Genomic DNA, 10,236 nt, shown 5'->3' on the forward strand with positions numbered 1-10,236 from the left:
GAATTGGAAATTGGGAGATGCCCAATTGGGAAATGGCTGAATAAGTTATGATATATGATTGTGGTGGAATAAAATTGTACTATAAGACATGACAAGCAGAATGATTTCAGAAAAAAACCTGGGAAGTCATATGATACTTATGCAAAGTGAAGTGAGTAAAACCAAGACAACATTGAATACAGTAACAGCAATATTGTAGGAATAATTAACTGGGAAAGACTTAACTACTCTGATCAAGACAACAAAGACAATTCCAAAGGACCTAAGGTGAAAAATGCTACACACCTCCACAGAGAGAAGTAATGAACTCTGAATGCAGATTGAAGCATACTTTTTAAACTTTATTTTTGTTGTTTTATTTTGTTTTAATATGAAAATATATTTTGCTTGATATATGTATAATCAAAATCAAATTGCTTGTTTTTTTTTCAAGAACAGTTGAGCAGCTACAGGGAGGGAGAGAATTTGGAACTCAAATTTTTTTTTAATTACTATTAATTTTTTTAAACAAATAATAGGGAGATATTTAGCAAAATAAATAAAAATAATTAAAAAAAAGAAAAGACCAGAGCTAAGTAGAAAATGTTATCTTCAGATACAAGACTTAAGAGAGGCATAAAAAAATAAACAGGAAGAAAAAAAAACCAAGGTGCCATTTGATAAGATTTAAAATGTTTACATCTCTACCTGGGAGGATGATACTTGTAACTGTTGAAAACTGTGTCTTTATTAAGTCAGTTAGAAGGATTAGACATAAGATATGCGTTGACTTCAAGATGATGATATTAAAAATGTTAAGAGGTGAAAAAAGGGATTTTACTGAGAGAAATGGAAAAGGAAAGACAGAAAAGGGTAAATTGCATCACATGAAGTGGCACAAAAGGCCTGTTACAGTAGAAGTAAAGAAGGAAGGGGTGAGCATTGTTTGAACATTACCTATAAAATTTGGCTCAAAGAGGGAATAACATGCACATTTAGTTGGGTATACAAATCTATCTTATCTGATAGGGAAATAGGAAGAAAAAGGAGAAAGAAAAGGGAGGGGGGAAATATAAGGGAGGGCAGAAGTAATAGGAAAATCAAGGAAGAAAAGAGGAGAACTGAAATTAACTTGAGGTAGGCAGTAGAAAGAAGCAAAACACTGGGAGAAGGGAAAGAGTGAAAGGAAACAGAAAAATATAAATGGAGGGGGAAATAAGATGTAGGGAAATACACAATTAATTATCATAACAGTGAATGTGAATGGGATTAACTTTCCCATTGTAATGATAATGGGAATTTCAAGATCTTCCCTGCCTCTTTTATTGGCAAGCTAACAGGTACTTAGCACTTAGTTTCAAGTTTATAATTGTGTCAAGAATTAAGACCCAGAATTTGTGAATGTCACTGGGTGATGGACTTGTTGAGGTAACAGGAAGGGACAGAACAGGGAGGAGCTAATACTGTATGTAAGAAAAAGCCCAAGCCGAGAGAGGCCAGAATTTCTGGGAGTGAACATCTGGAGGTTGGGCTTCTACTCCTGGAGAGAGAGAAGAGAACTGAGAACTGAACTGGGACCTGAGAAGAACTGAAAAATGAGAACTAAGCATTGAGAAGAACTGAGAATGAGAAGGGAGGAGAACTGGGAGGAGATATGGCTGTGGTGTTGGTACTTAGTTTTGTTGTTACTTTCTCAGATTCATCTGCTGATGGAGGATGTTACTGTTGTTACAAAAGCCCTGGGACCTTGCTGCTGGTTTAGAAGACCTGGAAGAGGATTTCCTTGTTATGTGTTTACAGAAACCCTGTAGGAGGGTCTTGCCGATGATTTTAGATGTCGAGGGACTATAGTGATGATTTGTGTTGATTTCTCAGATCTTGTTGTTGGGTGTATGTTGATTTCTCAGGCAGAAAGTGAATTGATGAGGATGCTGTCAATGTGAGTGAGTGTTATTGTGGCTTTGTTAAGCCTTGACTTCCCAGGAACAGAATCTGTGAGGGACTTGAGGTGGACTAGACACTATGACCTTCAGTATGGAATATGGACTGGACAAGGAGCTGGACAGCAAGGAGTTGGCAGGAGCTGGGACCATGGAAGGGGAACCATGGAAGTGGAGAGCCAGCCTTGAGTCAAGATGAAAAGACCTCTCCTTGGGCATTTAATGCAAACTGAGAAAATCATGATTTACTAAGGGTGGAGAAATTTGACCTTTACAATTAGATGATTTAGTTAAGGACTTAACAATTAAGGATGATTGGAAGCTAATCTCCAATCAAGAAGAAAGAAGACTTTTTGATTGAAGAGATTAAGACAATGTGACCCAGGGTGAAGAGTTTTGACCTCTGTACTTTCTGTCAATTAAGGAGATTAAGGACTTACTAAATTATTGTATTACTAAATGAATGTTATCTTTTATTTAAAACTATGTGACCACTTTGGTGAAAACTATGTGGCTACTTTAGTGATAAGGTGTTAACTTATAACATTGTGAATGCTGTATTTGATTTCTGTGAAAGTTTTGCCTCAATTTGTTTCTGAATAAATAGAGAGTTCACTATGCTGTGTAATCAGAACCTTGAAAACTATTCACAGCAGCAGTCCTCTAGAAAGCTGCTCATGCTTGGCTTTACACTCATGAAACAGAAACAGATGATATCGTAGATTAAAAACCAGATTCCTACAATATGTTGTTTCCAAGAAACATGTTTGAATGAGAGAGATACACACAGAACAAAGATAAAAGGCTGGAGAAGAAAATATTGTACTTCAGCTAATTTTTTTTTAAAAGGCAGGGATAGCAATCCTGATCTCAGACAAAGCAAAAAAATAGATCTAATTAAGCTTGATAAAGAAGGAAACTACATATTACTAAAAGGTACCATAGACAATGAAATAATATCAATACTAAACATATATGCACCAACTGGTATAGCATCCAAATTCTTGGAAAAGTTAAGTGAATTACAAGAAGGAAGAGATAGCAAAACTATACTAGAGGGGCACTTCAACCTCCCCCTTGCAGAAATAGGTAAATTTAACCACAAAATAAACAAGAAAGAATTAAGGAGGTGAACAGAATTTTAGGAAAGTTAGAGATGGTAGATCTATGGAGAAAATTGAATGGACATAGAAAGTAATATACCTTTTCTCAGTGCTATATAGCACCTGCACAAAAAAAAACTGACCATGTTGTAGGGCATAAAAACCTCATCATCCAAAGCATAAATGAAGAAATATTAACACATCAAATTCAGATTGTGATATGATAAAAATTAAATGTAATAAATGGCCATGACAAGAGAGGCTAAAAACTAATTGTCAACTAAATAATCTAATTCTAAAGAATAAGTGAGTAAAAAAAAACAAATAACAGAAACAATAATCAATTTCATCAGAGAAAATGACAATAATGTGACAGTGGGCCAAAACTTATGGGATGTACCCAAAGTAGACTATAGCAACCTCCTTTTTGATAAATTGTAAGACTCTAGTTTCTGGGATAAGAACTTACTATTTGATAAAAAATGCTGGGAAAAAGTTGAAAGTAGGTATGTCAGAAATGAAGCCTAGAGCAATATCTCATACCCTATATATACCAACACAAGGTTAACATGGGTACGTGCTTTAGACATAAAGGGTTATAACATAAGCAAATTAAAAGAGCAAGGGATAGTTTACCTGTCAGATCTATGAAGATAGAAAGAATTTATGACCAAAGAAAAGATAGAGAACATTATGAAATGCAAAATGGATCATTTTTTGATTATGTTAAATTGAAAAAAAATTTGCACAATGTTAATGCAACCAAGATTAGAAGGAAAGAAGAAAGCTGGGAAACATTTTTTACAGCCAATGTCTCTGATAAAGGCCTAATTTCTCAAATACAGAGAGAACTGAGTCAAACTTTTAAGAATATGCAATCCCCCAATTGATAAGTGCTCGAAATGTCTACAATCATATGAAAAATGCTCTAAATCACTATTGATTAGAGAAACACAAATTAAAACAAGTCTGAGGTACCACCTCACTGATGCTGAGTGAGGGGAGTAGAGCCAGAAGAAGTTTGTACACAATTACAGACACATTATATCTGTGATGGCTAACTTTGATAGACTGAACTCCTCTCAGCAATGTAAAGTTATAAGAACAGCAAAAGACTCATCATGGTGGATATCCACATTCAGAGACTGAATGCAGATTGAAGCAAACTAATTGCTCTCTCTTTTTTGTGTTTTATTTTGTCCCTTCTTTCTCATTGTTCACTCCATAGATTGTAATTCTTCTTTAAAACTTGACTAATGTTTAGTGTGAAGGTATTTGTACAACATATATCAGATTGAATGCCGCCATGGAGGGGAGGGGAGAGGAGAAGGAGCGGGAGAAAATTTGGAACTCAAGGGATTGTGGAACTGAATGTTGTAAGCTAAAAGTAAATATATAAATTTTTAAAAAATGAAGTGATGAACAGGAGGACTTCAGAACAACCTGGAGAGACATATATGAACTGATGTTAAATGAAGTAAGCAGAACCAGAAGACATTGTACACAGTAATAGTTACACTGTTCGATGATTGACTTTGACAGACTTATCTCTTCTCAGCAATGTAAGGCTCTAAAACGATTCCAAAGGACTCCTGATGGAAAATGCCATCCACATCCAGAGAAATAACTATAGGTTCTGAATGCAGAGTGAAGTGGAATATTATTTTTTCTTTTTCATGGTTCCTCCCATTTGGTCTAGTTCTTCTACACAACATGACTAATGTGAAAATATGTTTAACAGGAATACATACATACATATATATATATATATATATATATATATATATATATATATATGTAGAGCTTATATCAAATTGCATGCCATCTTCAGGAGGGGGGAGGGAAAGAAGAGGGAGAAATTTTAAAACTAATGAAAGTGAATATTGAAAACTAAAAATAAATTAATTAATTTAAAAAAAGATTGAACCTATTGACCTTTGTAGAACTTGATAAACAGCTCAGGTGGTAGACTCTTGAGTTTCCCCTCAAACTTTATTTGAAATAATTTGTATTATCACTTCTTTTAAAGAGAGATTTTAAATTCCTTAATCAATGGGTTGAAAAATTGATTTTTCATATAATCATATAATTAAATTTGATCGTGTCTTTCTTTATACTGAGATAAGATGTGAATCCCTCTTATTTGTGCCAGCATTCCTGTAGTAATTCAATAATTAATAGGATATACTTTTTGGGTACATCAAGAAAAAACATTTAAAGTTCACAAAAGTTATATATAAGGGTAAAGCCTAATGTAGGGAAAAGCAAATATGCTTTCTTTGTCTCATATGGATTTTTGGCTCTATATCTTATATCAGAGAAAAGAATTTATGAGTACAAACCCAAAATATTTTAGAGAGCATTTATTATTAGAGAAGATATTCTATCAATAGTTCTGCTATATGAGCAAGTTTTCAAGTGACTGTCACAGTTTGGGACAGAGCAATAAAATGATAAAATGCCAATATGCACATTTTGGATAAAGTTCTGGTGGCCCTCAATAAAATTTGTACGGGGATATGGAAAATGTTAATGATTTATTTTTCCTTTTTTGAAAGGTGGCGCTATTCATAATTTTGGTTATAGGTGAATAAAAAAGTTATATTTCATAATTAACTCAAATTTTACTGAGCACAGTGAAGTGTCTTTTTCTATAAGTTTTTTTTTTTAATTTAAGAGCAAAGAAAGACTGCTACCAGGGGACAAATTATTAACTCCGGATGAGATCGTAAAAAAGATAAATAGTATTTGGTGTGTCTTCTATTAGCAGTGTATTTACCTATAGTCATTATCATTAACAAAATTGTAAAAGGTCTGAATTGTCTTTTGAAAAGCTTTTTTTTTTTTTGGCTTATTTCCTCCACCTATTGAGGTAAAAGGAATCTTTTTTCAGATGAGCACCTCTGATTATAAAATGAGTAGAGTATATCAGACAGGCTAAGATCCATTAAAAAAAAAAAAACCTGTGAACTGGTAACCTTTAATATACCTAAGTTACTCTCAAATTGTCCATCCTATATGTCCTGAGACTTCATTTGAATCTACAAAATGCTCCAGTGATGACCTTTTCATGCAAGATAAGTTAAATGTGGTGACATTATCACATTGTGTGTTTTATTATTCCTATATTCATCACTTCAGTACTGAATGAAAAATGACGGCTATCTTTTTTCTTTAAACTCAATAAAATATTATTAAGTAAGCCCTGGCAGGCATTTATTAAAACTCTACAAGGCATAGTCCTAGTACAGCTAATGGTTTGGTTATTAGTTTCCTTAAATCTAACATCATATTTCAGTACTAACTGAATTTGCCAGTTCCATGGGCCTGCTTGCTTTTCAAAGGAAGAGGGAAAAAAGCCCTCACATCTCCCAGAAACAGAAGACAGATCTTTTAGATCTAAAGGATCATTTCTAATGCATGATTGGTTAGGTGTAGTCAGCTGTGAAACTCAATGAGCTGGGGCAGATCCAGGATCAGAGACTATTGTAGGTCATCCTTGGAGAATCATAGGGTAGTTTTTGAAAGGTCTTTGCAAATCTCAGTAGAATGGAATTGAACAAAAACTCTTGCTTCACTATTTTTGTTTGAAAAAGTTTTCCCTATTTCCTAGTTATCCTTAGAGACAAAAAAAAAATGCTATTTTTCCCTACACGGCCACATATAGCTCCATTCTTGCTTCCTGTAATTGACTATATTCATTCATTTTCAAAACTTAAAGCATCAATAAGTAAGAAGTGATGAGGGAACAGGAAAGAGGTCAAAAAGCAAGTGAGAGAGGAGTAAAAGAAAGAACCATGCTATTATGTTAATAAGGTTTTGTTTTTTTTTTTAGTTGAAGTGAAATCTGGAAAATTCAGATAAAGAAAGCAATACATTAGGTTTCAGAAAAACTCTGCACTAACAAACACTAAATATCACTATGAATTTTCTCAGGACATTATAAAACAACAAGAAATTATATTAGAATTTCTTGAGAAAAGTTGACCTAAAAGGAATTATTAAAAAAAAAAAAGTAAAGGAAGGAGATTTACCAGTCAAGATCTTAACGATCTGTTACAGGTTAAGAAATAGAAAGGTGAATCAGTGGAACAGAGTAGATATACAATTTAAAGTAGCAAATAAATATAGTAACCATATATTTGATAAGTATACAAACTTAAATGTTTGAGATAAGAATTCATTATTTGGTAACAATTTTTGGGAAAAGTAGAAAGCAGTCTAGCAGAAACTGGACATAAATCAATACCTTACACTATTTAGCAAGATAAGATCAAAATAGATCCATGACCTATATATATGAAGAAACAAAAAATTTGAATAACATTGAACATATAACCTATCAGACTTATGGATAGCAGAACAATTTATGAATAAAATAAAGCCAATCATATGTAGCTCTCCTGCTATGAAAAACTTTAAGGGTCTAATTGCATAGTGTAATGAACTCTCTATTATCAGCAATAAACTAAAGCATAACATTCAAGAAACTAAAGCATAACTTTCACAACAACATAGCATAATGTTATTACTAATATGGCCACATAGTCTTCAACAAAACATATCATTCATTCTATCTCAGTAATCTTCAAAGGATAGAAGAAAGTACAAACACCATCCACCCCTAGGTCACAGTAAGTTACAAATCTCATCAGCCAATACACAGTATCCAAAGTAAAGTCCTCTTTCATCTTGACTTCCAGACCCTAGGGCTCCTTCTCCATGGGTTGACCACTCCCAACTTTTGCCTGGATTCAGGCAAAAGGCAGCTCTCTTCTCCTGTTCCGTATGTCTGCTCATGGGGACTACTCAACACCAAGTTCTTCACAGTTTCTATTTCTAGGAAAACAAAGCTTAACAGGGTTAAAACAATATTTACACACATTACTAGTGCTATCATCTCAATTCACTTTCTGTCCGAGAAACTAATACAGAACATCAGACAGGACTTCGGTTTGAGAAAGTGACACAAGTCAACAGACAGAATGCCAACATCATAAACATTCTCTTTCTCAGTTCTCCCTGCTCCCACCTCTGCTCATGCTCTTATCTGCTCCTTCCTGTTCCTTCCTTTTTGCAAGCTCCTCCCATTGTGTGCTCCCATGTGATTACATTTGGCCTATTAAGGAGTAGGGGAGATCTTCAAGTTCCCTTAGGCCTTTTAATATCAATACAATGTATACTGTTTCCAATTAAAGCCTTGATACAATAAAAGGTACAAAGGTTCTTAATTAGCTAAAACTCAATCCAGAAAAAAAAAAAACAGCAAAAAATCCTGTTTTGCTTGCCATTAAAAAAAGAGATAGAGAGCATATGAGATGTAAAATGGATTATTTTGATTACATTAAATTTAAAAAAATTTGTATAAATAAAAGAAATGTTGCCAAGATTAGAAGGAAAACAGATAATTGGTAGGGGTGATTTTATAGACTCTCAGATAAAGATCTCATATCTCAAACATACAAAGAAGTTTGTCAAATCTATTAAGAATACAAGCCATTCCCCAATTGGTAAATGTTTGAAGGGAATGAACAGTTTTTCAATAGTGAAATCAAAACAATTTATAGTCATATGAAAAAAAATGCTCTACATTGTTATTGATTAGGGAAATTAAATTAAATTTGATAAATTATACAAACTAAAACAACCTTTATATATCATTTTACATATATCATGTTGACTAAAGCTGTTGAAGGGGAAAGTGACACATGTTTGAGGGGATGTAGAAAAATTGGGACACTAATTCACTGTGAACTGATACAGCTATTTTGAAGAAAAATCTGGAATTATGTCCAAAGAGTTAATAAACTGCTTATAACTTCTGACCCAGCAATACCACTACGAGGTATATTTCCCAAGATGATTACAGAAAAAGGAAAAGGACCTCCATGTTCTAAAATATTTATAGCAGCTCCCTTTGTAGTGGCAAAGAACCAGTAATTGCAGGGATGTCCATCAACTGGGGAATGGTTGAACAAGTTATGGTATATGCTTGTGATAGAATATACTGTGCTATGAGAAATCATGAACTTGATAATCTCAGAAAAACATGGATAGACTTTCATGAAATAATGAAGAGTGAAATGAGCAGAACCAAGAGAATATTGTATACAGTAAGAGCAATTACTATACAGTAACAGCAATATTATATTAAGAATGACTTTGAGCTCTTTTTCTGGCCGGAATCATGGCGGGCACAGAAGAAAAAAAGAAGCTACCATCTGTTCCAGAACCCCTTCTGAAAAAAAGAAAGGCTTTTACAATACTGAAGCTCAAACTTTTGAAGAAGAAAATGGCTATAAAAAAGCTCCATAATATACAGAGAAAAGTTATCTATGAAAAAGCTCAGGCCTACCATAAGGAGTACAGACAGATGTACAGAAGTGAAATCCAGCTGGCTATAAGGGCACGCAAAGCTGGCAACTACTACGTACCTGCTGAACCCAAGTTAGCTTTTGTGATCAGAATCAGGGGTATCAATGGTGTTAGCCCAAAGGTCTGAAAAGTATTGCAGGTTCTTCACCTTCGCCAAATCTTCGATGGCACTTTTATTAAACATAACAATGCCTCAATTAACATGCTGAGGATTGTGGAACCATACATTGCATGGAGTTATCCAAACCTGAAGTCTGTGAATGACTTGATTTACAAACGTGGTTATGGCAAGATCAAGAAACAGGGAATTGCCCTGACAGATAATGCCCTTATTGAAAAATCTCTTGGTAAATATGGAATTATCTGCATGGAGGATTTGATCCATGAGATCTACACTGTTGGCAAACACTTCAAAGCTGCCAACAACTTCCTGTGGCCCTTCAAATTATCTTCTCCATGACGGGGAATGAACAAAATGACTACACATTTTGTGGAAGGTGGAGGTGCTGGTAACAGGGAAGACCAGATCAACAGGCTTATTAGAAGAATGAACTAAAGGTCTCTACACCATGAATATTTTTCTAATGGTCTGTTAATAAAAATGTCTGTTACGGAAAAAAAAAAGAATGACTTTGAGTGACTGACTATCATAAATACCCAAAGTAACTAAAAAGAACATATGAAGGAAGACACTATGTACATCTAGAAAAAGAACTGATGGGGAATTAGGTGGCTGTAATGGTAATGTAATTTAAATTTGAAGACCCCTTTTTGTATTGGCAAGTAAGCAATAGCTAAGTAAAACTTAGAACCTTGTTTCAAGTTAAGCAAAGGCAGCA

At 34.1% G+C, this 10,236-nt stretch overlaps 1 pseudogene; it reads left to right on the top strand.

Annotated features, from left to right (window-relative positions):
- The first annotated feature begins 9,209 nt into the window (after positions 1-9,209).
- On the top strand, positions 9,210-9,998 carry LOC138149822 (large ribosomal subunit protein uL30 pseudogene; annotated as a pseudogene).
- Positions 9,999-10,236: the final 238 nt, after the last annotated feature.

The sequence above is a fragment of the Petaurus breviceps genome, unplaced genomic scaffold (assembly GCF_028583685.1).
Source record: "Petaurus breviceps papuanus isolate PSGF00001 unplaced genomic scaffold, PetGlider_PUasm1.0 90849, whole genome shotgun sequence".
NCBI classification, from domain to species: Eukaryota; Metazoa; Chordata; class Mammalia; order Diprotodontia; family Petauridae; genus Petaurus; species Petaurus breviceps.